Source organism: Schistocerca piceifrons, chromosome X, assembly GCF_021461385.2.
Source record: "Schistocerca piceifrons isolate TAMUIC-IGC-003096 chromosome X, iqSchPice1.1, whole genome shotgun sequence".
Classification (NCBI taxonomy): Eukaryota; Metazoa; Arthropoda; class Insecta; order Orthoptera; family Acrididae; genus Schistocerca; species Schistocerca piceifrons.
The window spans coordinates 678,550,989-678,564,173 of NC_060149.1; the positions used below are offsets into that span (position 1 = coordinate 678,550,989).

The 13,185-nt window shown below is 45.7% G+C and overlaps 1 protein-coding gene and 1 non-coding gene across 2 annotated transcripts in view; both read right to left on the reverse strand.

Annotated features, from left to right (window-relative positions):
• LOC124722681 (popeye domain-containing 2-like) overlaps nucleotides 1–4,641 on the reverse strand; it is a 676,128-nt gene extending 671,487 nt beyond the window's left edge. Inside the window, exon 1 of the mRNA XM_047247824.1 lies at nucleotides 4,623–4,641. The gene's annotated coding sequence lies outside the window, so the exon portion shown is untranslated. The remainder of the gene's footprint in view (nucleotides 1–4,622) is intronic.
• Nucleotides 4,642–8,931: 4,290 nt separating this feature from the next.
• Nucleotides 8,932–9,004, reverse strand: Trnag-ccc. Its single transcript has one exon. It is a non-coding gene; the product is annotated as a tRNA-Gly (tRNA).
• Between the last annotated feature and the right edge of the window lie 4,181 nt (nucleotides 9,005–13,185).

Consider the following 13,185-nt stretch of genomic DNA (forward strand, 5'->3'; position numbering starts at 1 on the left):
TCTCCACCTCCATCGCAAACTCTGTATTCCAATGAAGAGAATTTAGGTGATGCAACCTTGCCTCACGCTGTGTACTGTAAACTTACACACACGGATCACACTTACAGCCCCCAGCTGGCACCGTCCTGCACAACAAGGTGACGCGTTTAAGAAGACGGTCCACAGAGCATGAGCCCTAACTATGAGCTTCGCTATATCTGTACCGCATTAAAGTATATATATTCTGAAAAGGAAATTTGCCGTGCTTGACGCCCGGCGCTTGTCAGACAAAATGAACGGCTGGAAGAAAGTAAAGAACAAAGAGGAATGGTCGTCTTGCCATACGCCGGTGGTGTTTCTTCGAAAATATGAAGATTACTGGAGGAACAAAGTTAATTGCGTCTTTCTTCCGCCAATGAAACTCGGAGCTCCTTTAGGCTCAGTAAAAGACGATCTTCGTTTGAGAAGGCCTGGTGTCTGTAAGATTCCATGTAGCTGGGCAACGTCATACACTGAACAAACTTGTCGCATCGTGGAGGACAGATGCCTTCAAACATTGACGACACACACTTCTGGATCAGCGAGAGAAATCTACAGTGACCGAGCATTGTCACAGTACAGTACACAGTATGGAATGCTGAAACCCCAAAACTCTCTCGTCGACAGCTTCGTACTGGGACAGAGTTATTAAAGAAACAGTGGAAATTCGAAGCTCGACTAATTTGCTGTACAGGGACACAGCATACCAACTTAGCACAGCATGGGATCAAGTGCTCGTCATGTTAAAATCACAGCGGCCACAAAGAACTGTCGGTTGTACAAGGGATGACCCTGTAGTTACAGCATACACTGAAGCGCCAAAAAAACTGGTACAGGCATGCGTATTCAAATACAGAGACATGTAAACAGGTAGAATATGGCACTGCGGTCCGCGACGCCTATATGAGACAAGTGTCTGGCGTAGTTGTTAGATCAGTTACTGCTGCTACAACGGCAGGTTCTCAAGATTTAATTGAGTTTGAACGTGGTGTTACAGTCGGCGCACGAGCGAAGGGACACAACATCTCCGCGATATCCATGAAGTAGGGATTTTCCCGTACCATTATTTCACGAGTGTACCGCATCAGGAATCCGGTGAAACATGAAATCTCACTGCGGCCGAAAAAAGATCCTGCAAGAACAGAACCAATGACGACTGAAGAGAATCGTTCAACGTGACACGTTCCCCTTCCGCAAATTGCTGCAGATTTTAATTCTGGGCTATCAACAAGTGTCAGCGTGCGAACCATTCAACGAAACATTGATATTGGCTTTCGGTGTCGAAGGCCCACTCGTGTATCCTTGATGACTGCACGACACAAAGCTGTACCCCTCGCCTGGGCCCGTTGATGACTCGAAACATGTTGGCCGGTCGGACGAGTTTCGTTTCAAATTGTATTCAGCGCATGGACGGGTGCAGGTTTGGAGACACCTCATGAATCCATTTACCTGCATGCAAGCAATGGACTGTTCAAGCTGGTGGAGGCTCTGTTATGGTGTGGGGAGTGTGCAGTTGGAGTGATATGGGGCACCTGATATGTCTAGATACGACTCTGACAGGTAACACGTACGTAAGCATCCTGTCTGGTCACCTGCATCCCTTCAGGTCCATTGTGCATTCCGACGGACTTGGGCAATTCCAGCAGGACAATGTGACACCCCACACGTCCAGAATTGCTACTGATTAGCTCCGGTAACACTCTTCTGAGTTTAAACACTTCCGCTGGTTACCAAACTCCCCAGACATCAATATTATTGAGCATATCTGGGATGCTTTGCAACGTGCTGTTCAGAAGAGATCTCCATCCCCTCGTACTCTTACGGATTTATGGACAGCCCCGCAGGGTTCATGGTTCCAGTTCCATCCAGCACTATTTCAGACATTAGTCGAGTCCACGCTACGTCGTGTTGCGGCACTTCTGTGAGCTCGCGGGGGCCCTACACGATACTGGACAGGTGTACCAGTTTCTTTTGTTCTCAAGTGTAGATATTCGTATTAAAACGGCGAGCATGGACACACGTCAACATTGATACGTCTTTTAAGGTGCACATTCTGTGCTGTGGGGCGATCAGTATGGCTGCAAATGAACACACTTAATACGCCGCGATCGCATTGTAGACACTTTTAGTGCTCAAAAATGGCCGGTTTCGACAGTCTTAGGCTGCCATCATCTGATCTAAGGGGAAAACAAAGATGATAAGGGGGTGGAGGGAGGCGATAATTGATATGACGGATAAATAAAATATACAATATTCAACGTAGCTTCTGGAACCCGCTGTAAATTTGCCTTGTCCATCGGCAGGCGGCTCCCGACAAAGAGCGCTGGGGCGGCCGACGGCACCGCACGTTTTGAGTGACAGCCTCTGCGCGTGTGTTCATCGTCCGACCGGTGGCGTCATTCACTGTCTTGTTTTCGATCGGGATATCTGCGCTATTGGTCACCGATCTTGGCGCGTTCACGTCTGCGTAGTTTTTTTTTCCCCCGACTCGCATAAACAGAAGGCTTCGGCCACTAACTCAGCAGTATGTTCAACGCACACCGAAGATTTCGACCAGCTGCACCAACGAAATATTGTGGAAATATCACAACTAGACCCTATCGTACACCCGAGAAACATATTTACAAGTCCTTCGGGATAGCCGCAAGCAACGCAACAAAAGGAGAGTTACTCAAAAAATGAACAGAAGCGTAAAAACATTGGATTTCATTTGGGAAGTTATGTATTCAGAAGTTAATTCACTAGCTGCCTTAAATGGAATGTCTACAACCAGCGCATGCTGCCAAAATCATGTTAGTAAAACATGGAGGTTATATGACCAAACATTTCAAAATTTGACGATTGCCCTTTAAGTACTTGAAATATGCAAGATGGGTATATCAAGAAGGGCCGGAAAAACAAACCAATGAACAAGAGAAAAGACAGGAATTGAAGACATGACAGTGAATGCTGTGAAATTGAAACTGACATGGGTTGTGCATACAACGAGATGAAATGACGGGGTATGGTCTAAAGAGATTCTGTGTTGGATTCTGTGTGATAGGGGGAGACCCAGAGGACTACCTAATGGAAGACGGATTGATGGCACAAAGTGAGAAGCAGGACAAACGACAAAACTGTTGTAAAATCCTGGAGACTGTAACGTATGCGTAAGTCTGGAATAGGGCTGTATTATCGGCGGGCAAGTGGCTGCTACTGCTGCTGCTGCTGATGATGATTCGGATTTTACTGAACGGGTGATATTTCTGCAACGAAAATGGTGTTTGGCTTATCAAGAAACTAAGAAACAATACTAAGAAAATTTAAAAACACTGGTACATTTTCGTTTTTTTACTAATTTCTAAATTGATAGTTTCTTGTCTTGCGTTTCCTTGTAAAATTTTGCCTATCTGTGTGGCCTTTACAACCTCGACGTGCGTGTAACGCGACTTAGGAAAACTAAACAATGGGTAATCCAGGATAGAATGTAATAGTATTATAAAAAGGATAGTTACTAGTCGCCATACAGCGGAGGTGCTGAGTCGCAGATAGGCACAACAAAAAGACCGTCAGAAAGTAAGCTTTCGGCCCACAAGGCCTTCGTCGGAAATAGACAACATATACGTACACACACACACACACACACACACACACACACACACACACACACACACACACACACACAGAGAGAGAGAGAGAGAGAGAGAGAGAGAGAGAGAGACGCGGCGCAAACCGAACTTAGACATGTGCTTTTTGTTTGAAACGTACTGAATTTACATTTTTGAAGATTAGTATATTCCTGAAGTCAGTCATTTCACTTAGGTTTCTTTTCTTTCATTTGTGGTCACACACCAATTTCCCATTTCGTCTAGAATGTCTATTTTCTATGAATACACTGTATTACATACGTCTCCCTCCACTGCGACACTCTTTCGTAGTGTGTTCCTGGCAAAGGGGTCCGTTTATATGGAGGAAGACACACAACGGGGTTCGCTGCAATTCTGACTTTCCAGGATGGTTTTACTGTGATTGGGTTCTCCATGTCGGAAAAACGGTTTCCTTACATTTATTATCCTTTGCAATGTAGCAAAGGATTTCCTTGGAGTGCTCATTTTGCTAAAAATCCCGCTCACCTCTACGCCATTTTCATTAAATTCATAATTACATCTTCAATTCAGTTGGTTCCCTGATCCATTAATTAGTTTACCTGGCTCTTCATTTCCCGCTGAGCAACTCTCAGTTCTTCGGTGCTTTCGCATTGATTCTCCTGGTCTCATTGCCGTAACGGAAAACTGACACAGCAAACTTTCAGTTTGAAGCGCGCTAGAAGCTTTTTTTTCATATTCATTTTGTTTATCGAAAGAATAATTATAAAGCTGTAGCTTGATATTTTATCAGTAACTATAGTGATACAATTAAGAAAGCTGATTACTATAGCGTTGGATTTTAGAAACGTGAACATTAGGTTCATGTTTGGACTTTTTTGCCACCAAGTTCGATATGAATGAACTTGTCTTCAGCATACAAATTATCTGACTACATTGGTGTAAACATATATTCGTCAATAGTATATAAACATCAGTCTCTATATGAAAGTTTGTAAGGAAGTGAAATGGGCACTATACCTTCCACCACTGTTTATCTGCTGGTGATTATGTTGCGTTCACTCACCTGAAATGCAAACAAAACGAATTAGTGGAAGCTAGATTAGCTATATTATTAGATAAATAGTTTGTTGTTTTAAGTGTATTAAAATAGATTGTTGATAATTACTTTATCGTACAGTGCACTGTACGTGGTGCTTAGGCTGTTACAAACGACAAGATTCAACACAAAACTTTCTTTTTTGGAAATGGGATTCAACACAAAACTTTCCTTTTTGGAAACGGGATAAAGAATCTGTGGGTAAACTTAAACCGCTGCCAAAAAGTTTTGCACCAAAACTTAGCCCCCTCCCCTTCCGTTGGGAACAGGTAATTGTACAGGTGCCATCATCGTAGCTTTGGAAGGAAATGTCCTCCCAAAATAAGTTACAATGTATAAATGTGAAGTTGAACCTTTCATCCCACCAGCCATTAGGTATTTCCGAATTTAGCTGACTAAACATATGTCGCCCCTCTGCAAACCAGAACTAAAATTTGAAGGATGTGGAAGGTGACTTTACGACTACCGCCCTCGCCACCGTTAGTGTGTAAATCCTCCATGCTCAACAGTTTACCCAGTACATAAAAATACCAATTCCGAGAATACAAAATGATTTGACGTTGTCATATTCCGTGGCAAGAAAAAAAAACCATGAACCTCTTCGTTCATGACCTCGTAAAAGCATTTATATTTTTACGTGTATCAATTTTCGAAGATCGTATTTGTGTTTTACTGCCTTTTCCCGTTTCTTGTACGGGGTCAGCATTATTATATGGGTTGTAATAGCTGGTGGCCCGATGCCCTTCTTGTCGGCATCACTCTCACCCTCCCCCCGCCTCCCTCCCCTCCCTCACCTTCCTCAATGGAATCTGTGTACCCCATCTGTCTGCGACTAGAGTAAATCTCATACCGAAATGTAAGAACATGTTCTAATTTTTTGGGTACCGTGTATCTGAGGTAGGACGAGGCTACCAGCACGATGCGAGAAACTGCCTAAAAAGGTCATCAAGGTTGGCCGGCTCACAAGCCCTCGTCGCTAACCCGAGAGGCGGATTCGTTCTGTGGCAGGTTCGCCTCCTCGAATCACGGAAGTGACACTTTAACGTGCTCGCCTGTCTGGCGGGTCAGTCCAAGATTCTTAGATGAACTAAACTGAACTCCGTCCGAACACGCCTTGAAAGACCAAACAGTACCGACCACCCGCCGTGTCATCTTCACAGTCGACAGGCATCATTGAATGCGGATATGGAGGGACATGTGGAACGCTCCCAGCCCTAAGTGGTAGCCAAGCGCAGCAGAGCTTAACTTCTGTGATCTCTTGGAAGCGGGTGTTACAACTGCGGCAAGGCCGTCGGCATCCAAGATTCTTAGATATTTTTCGGAAAATAAAGGAGCATGGAAACAATTTTAAGATGGCAAGGAATTCTACCATATTAGAAACTATGTTTAACACAGGGCATTTTTCTGTTGCTTGCTTGAGAACTAGCCCAGTTCGATGGGTTTTCTATAACATTTCAGTCATACAAGAGGGTTTGTTGACAGGCTAGTCATACGTGCTGTCGACAAGAAATCCGACACAATTTTTGAGTCCACAGATGGAACCACAGGAAGGTGAAAAAGGGAAGACCCTCCGCTTAAAAACACTAAATTACCTGACTGTACACGTAAGTGACTGAAACGAAAAGCGTTCTTCTCATTTACATGTTCGCACAGCCACAGCCTGAACAAATGTATTCACAGTCACAGTATCAAGTGAAATAATGTTGAGTGCACACTTCGATACGTGTAAATTATTATTCTTTTAATTTGTGCTAAGGGGATGTTCTAAGTACTTATGTAAGTAAGTTACTATATTAAAACGTTTTATACATGTCATTGTTATTAGTAAATTCCATACAACTGTGGCATGATAAAAGGGGAAATGACAGTATCTTACACTTGGGGCGTGGGTGGAGGCAAGGCGAGTGGTGGTGGTGGTGGTGGTGGTGGTGGTGGTCGTACGAAACTCTGACCTCCCCTCCAGAACTCAACCTTGGATCCGTGTTTGTTCTCAAATTGTTGCAGAAATGTTGGGTTGTCTGTCTGGTTTGGGGATCAGATCCTTCACTTTCTGGTGTCTAGCGCTTTAAAACTTCCTGGCCAACTAAAACTGTGCGCCAGACAGGAACCCCAACCTGGGACCATTGCCTTTCGTGGGAAAGTGCTCACTGACTGAGTTACCCAAGCACGACTTGCTATCCATATTCACAGCTTTATTTCCGCCAATGTCTCATCTACTACCTTCCGAACTTCACACCAGTTCTCCTGAAACGTAGCGGGAGTAACACTTCTGGAAGAAAGGGTATAGCGGAGACACAGCTTAGCCTCAACCTGGGGCTGCTAGTCCCGCAAGGATACAGGGGAACTTCTGTGAAGTCTGGAAGGTAGAAGATCAGACAGCGGCGGAAATAAAGCTGAGAGGGCTGGTCGTGTGTTGTCGTTGCATAGCGCAGTCATTGAGCACTTCCCAGTGAAACTTAAAGGTCTTAGTATTCTGTCCCGGTCTGCCACACAGTTCTGTCCTACCAGGAAGTCTTTTTTTGGTGTGATGCCGGTTTACGGTAGAGCCAAATGATCATCATTATCAGTTCATCTTCGCTCTTTTTTAAAACGTTTATACCATTTCTAAGTATGCGTCTAATTAAATCGTTGTCTCCATAAACTTCCGTCAGCATTTAGTGCGTTTCTGCAGCAGTTTTCCCTAGTTTAAAGTAAAATATTATACAAAAAAGTTGCTATTTCACGTCAGCTATAAAAAACCGCAAACATACGGAAGCACGACGATGGAAATATGCTCTCGAACATCTAGCCAATTCACTCAGCTCGTGGGCACTTGTCACGACGATTCAAATTTCGGACAGTATTAGATAATACCTCGTATTCTAGTCGTGTGCAACTAATAAGGCGGCTCTGTGATACGTTTCACACAGGGCGGGATGGAGAATGTGGCATCGCCAGATGTGCTCTCCGTCTTTTAAGCTGTGCGTCCACTTGGTCAGTACTCGTCAGACTAATTGGAAGGTCGTATACAGGGTGACAAAAAATTCGCGCATTCTGACTTCGCAGCGCGATTCCTCCCATACTGGCACTACGAACGAAAATGTCTCTCACAAAATTTCGTCCTGCGCATATTTCGGGCAATAAAGATGGACAATCTGGCAACACTGTAGCCACGTGTACGAAAGTACCTCTGTTCGCAGATACAGCAGTGCTGCGCAGTTTGTGCAGTGAATAGTGTTTCGGAATAGCATAGCAAAGCAAAGGTCGAGGGTTCGATTCTGGGTCGAAGCTTATTTGTTTTTATTTGCTAGAAGTAGTCTGCGCGGTACGGTATCTGGCGTCTTATTCATCATACAGCGATTACAGGGGATCTTGCACAAAACATTAGCAGTTTGTACTATGAACACAGGAACTGAAGCACAATGGTTTTCATTGGTCAGCTTGTAAAGAAGCCTTTTGCACTTCGTGGTCGCGAATTGTTTCGCACCACTGCGTCTACTAGATTACAAAACTGTTTTCCGTGAGCCCCCCCCTCCCCCCCAATGGTCCCATCGAAATTATTTGCAAAGGACGTTGCTAGTCCTACTGGTGGCATAACGCCCTAATTAAATGTAATGGACCTGAACGTGGCAAGAATAATATGAGGTATTAATCGATGGGATCATTGGGGGAAGGGTACACAGAAAAAAAAAAAGTTTTGACTGTAGTACATGCAGTACTGTGAAACAATTAGCGTCCACGACGTGCAAAAGGTTTCTTTAGAAGCTGACCAATGGAAACGATTGTACTTCCATTTCTGTGTTCGTAGTATGTAACAGCAAATGTTCTATAGAAGACCAACTGTAATCGCCGTATGACGATTAAGACGTTTAGAGGAGGAGATTAGTGTTTAACGCCGGCCGCGGTGGTCTCGCGGTTCTAGGCGCGCAGTCCAGAACCGTGCGACTGCTACGGTCGCAGGTCCGAATCCTGCCTCTGGCATGGATGTGTGTGATGTCCTTAGGTTAGTTAGGTTTAAGTAGTTCTAAGTTCTAGGGGACTGATGACCACAGCAGTTGAGTCCCATAGTGCTCAGAGCCATTTGAACCATTTTTAGTGTTCAACGTCCCGTCGACAACGAGGTTATTAGAGACTGAGCACAAGCTCGGATTGTGGAAGGATGGTGAAGGAAACCGGCCGTGCCCTTTCAAAGGAACCATCCCGGCATTTGCCAGATCGATTTACGGAAATCACGGAAAACCTATATGAGGATAGCCAGGGACGGGTTTGAACCGTCGTCCTCCCGAATGGGAGTCCAGTGTGCTAACCACTGCGCCACCTCGCTCGGTAAAGAGACGTTAAGATGCGAGATACCATCGCAGAGTACTTTTAACAGCCCAAAACGTTTTTCTTTGTTTTTTTGAAATAGAAGGAATGGTCTTGGGGACAAAGTGGGCAGGGGTCACTGTACGAGGCCTGGCCACGAGGTCTCCGTCGCCAAACAGGAACATGTGGAAGGGATAAATGGCAATACGAGAATATTCATTTATTTATTAACAAAAAATAAATTTGCCTCTTCGGTGACTTGTCTCTGTAAGAAAGAAAACTAAACAAAAAGCTACACCTTTGTAACACGCACGTGTGGTGTCGATAATCTATCGACGCCACCGCCCCATTTTCATGGCATGCCTTCTTGTAATGCCGTGTAGGTACCGTTATCTGTTCGTCTCCTTGTATGAATGTATCAAATTTATCTCCTGTGATGTATAATCAAGTTACGGGGCGGATCGTGGAAGATGCTCCGCAAGAAGTTCGGGAAGTATTGACTGTACTTAGGGTTCTTCACAACAGCACACTGACGATCGTTTAAATAGTTCCAAAAATCCATGAATTCTATGACGCCAGCTCAAAATAAATAATGAATCGCGTGACATTTGATCCACGTGACAGCGTTGTGTTTCGTCCTCTGGTAATACACAGCGTCTGGGTAGAGGAGAGTGCGGGAATCGACATAAGAGAAAAACGTAAGTAAGAAGAGAGCCAAAATTTTACGCACTTAATACAAGGTCTCTTCCGCCAGCTCACAATGAAGCCACTGTTCGTCTGTATCCTGGACGTTGCAGTTCACACATAAAGGCAAATCTGCAGGATGGATCCTATGTACTCTCGCTGTTCACCGTCAAGTACCAGGTCTAAGGTACAACTGAATTGAGCGTTACCGCGTTGACAGTGCGCCATACTACGTTCCAACGCCCGGTAGGACATGTCAGTTAAACGACATTAGGCGACCGGTGGCGAATTAGTGTGCGGTAGATGTCACTGGCTGTTGGTAGGTGAGAGACGGGGACAACGTCCTGTAGGTAGCTAGTACAGATAAAACACCCAAAGTAGGAACGGGCACCGGTATCTCAGTAAGCGCCACCGGAGGGTCAAGGGAATATCGTGCCAGAGCCTCCATCAGTAGGCCCGAGAGGCTGGTCGAGCATCGTTGCCAAAGCTTGAGGGACATACTAACGTATAGAGATACTGCTCCAAGGCCAAGTCCGCCCCGTTTTTTTAGGAAGAGTGATGGAGTCGTATCCAACCTTAAATATCATTTCAGCGCTGACAAAGGAACCGAATGCCGCCATGATGCTCCGAGCTGTGTGTTTAGGCATCGGTAGTGTTTGCACTACATGCGGAATTCGTGATGCCTGATAGACGTTAACAAATTCAAAGGATGATCCACAAGTCCAGCACGGATGTGTTGCAAGAGGCTCCGATAATTAATAGTCGTAGTGCGTGAGATGTCTTCCATGAAGTCTATACCAAGACAGCGGATTTTATCGCACAGTATGAGTGGTATGACGCTTGCAGGTGTCATCCCCGTGCCAATATTCAGAGTCATCGATTTCCGTTACCGGTGACTTACTGGGTGCCCCTTTTCCTATAGCATCGAACACTACTTCTTCACTCACCCCGTTGTAGCAGTTCCTGTTGAAGTTCCGAAGTAACCATTGCGTGCTTCATACCAGCGACAGCAGTAATGATCTCTGGATCAGATCTCGTCTTCGCTTACAGATGAGAATAACAGGTAAAGTATGCATTGATTATGTCTCTCTGCGTGACGTGACGGACGCCATCTTCTGTCGTCACCTCATCGTTCAATGTCCTGTGTCTGTGCTTTCTTTTCATGGCTATATGGTACATGGGAGAGGCGTTCGTTGGCGATTCAGACAGTTTGTCATGTACGAATAATGGTCCCTTCCAGGTGTTCACGCGTCAACTTCAAAATCTTCGCTCTTGTTTGGTTGACAGTCATCTGGCGGTCTGGTGATGGGGGCATAACGGAACACTCCCTGAGGTAGGCGTAGTAGACCTCTGTAGTACTGTACCTCCATGCTGCAGCTTCCCTACTAAAATTCTTCAAGGTACCTCGAAGGTTCGGCTTAGGACATTCCAGCCACCACTGTAAAGCACATTTATACGCTCCTCGTAGTCGTTGGCGCAGTCTCTATGTATCTCCCACTGCCACTTGACATTCTGGTTAAGCCAGGTGAGAGGCGTTAAATTTCCACTGGCTGCGGCTGCGCCACACTTTTTGGCGCCGAAGCTTGATGGTACAGATGTAACCAGTGTGGTCAGTAAATGCTGCTGGCCACAGCTCGGCTGCCGTGACCGCACCCCTGAGAGGGCGAGAGGTATATATCCTACCAATTCAGCTAGACGAATGCTCCGTGAAGTGCGTGAAACCCTGTCTTTTCAGCTTAGACGATGTTCCAAATGTCTACCAACGCGAGCTCCCGAATGACAGCACCGAGGGCTGAGCATGGTAAATGCTGAGGAATTTGGTCCTTGAGAGATTGTGTACAATTGAAATACACCCCCCCCCCCCAAAAAAAAAAAAAAATCACCATCACCTAGCTTGCCTTGGCATAATTCCAGAGTTCACGCCTCTAGCTAGTACCGAACGGTGCGTAAACATTGACGAGGTGTATCCCTTGGACCGTAAGCGCCATGCCCCTGGCATTCGGTAGGTAACGTATATTGGAGGCTATTAACGCTTCTTTGAGAAGTATAGGGTTGAGCTGGATTGTTTGGGCGAGGAGACCAGACAGCGAGGTCATCGGTCTTATCGGATTAAGGAAGGATCGGGAAGGAAGTCTGCCGTGCCCTTTCAAAGGAACCATCCTGGAATTTGCCTGGAGCGACTTGAGGGTATCATGGAAAACCTAAATCAGGATGGCCGGACGCGGGTTTGAACCGTCGTCCTCCCGAATGCTAGTCCAGTGCTCGGGAGGACAACAGTCCAATCCCGCGTCCGGCCATCCTGATTGGGACGCCACTGCCTGTATCCGACGCGTGTAATATGCATTTAGTGTGTCCTTTTTCTCAACAGTAATTGTCGATACCAGTATTATTTTTCGAATTTTAGACAGGTCAGTATTATCTCATTTGTTTTTCTGAAAACTTTCATACAATTTTATACACAGTATATTACACTACGTGATTCAAAAAAATATCCGGATACCCCCAAAAACAAACGTTTTTCATATTAGGTGCATTGTGCTGCCACCTACTGTCAAGTACTCCATATCAGCGACCTCAGTAGCCATTAGACATCATGAGACGGCAGAATGGGGCGCTCCGCGGAACTCACGGACTTCGTACGGGTGACTTAGTGTCACACGTCTGTACGCGAGATATCCACACTCCTAAACATCTCTAGGTCCACCATTTCCGATGTGATTGTGAAGTGGAAACGTGAAAGGACACGTACAGCACAAAAGCGTACAGGCCGACCTCGTCTGTTGGCTGACAGAGACCACCGACAGTTGAAGAGGCTCGTAATGTGTAATAGGCAGACATCTATCCAGACCATCATACAGGAATTCCAAACTGCATCAGAATCCACTGCATGTACTATGACAGTTAGCCGGGAGGTGAGAAAACTTGGATTTCACGGTGGAGCGGCTGATAAGCCACCCAGCGTAAACATTGGACGATTGAACCGTGGACAACGTTGTGTGGAGTGACGAATCACGGTACACAATGTGGCTATCCGATGGCAGGCTGTGGGTCTGGCGAATGCCCGGTGAACGTCATCTGCCAGCGTGTGTACTGCTAAGAGTAAAATTCGGAGGCGGTGGTGCTATGGTGTGGTCGTGTTTTTCATGGAGGCGGTTTGCACTCCTTGTTGTTTTGCGTGGCACTATCACAGAATAGGCCTACATGGATGTTTTAAGCACCTTCTTGCTTCCCACTGATGAAGAGCAATTCGGGGATGACGATTGCATCTTTCAACACGATCGTGTCCGCCCCTGGTAACTGCGTGGTCAGCGAGACGGAATGTCATACCTAACGGCCCGGGTTCGATTCCCGGCTGGGTCGGAGATTTTCTTCCCTCAAGGACTGGGTGTTGTGTTGTCCTTATCATCATCATAATGCATGGCCTGTGTCGGATTGGGTAGACGACGATAACATCCCTGTAATGGCGTAACCTGCACAGAGTTCTGACCTGAATGCTATAGAACACCTTTGGGATGT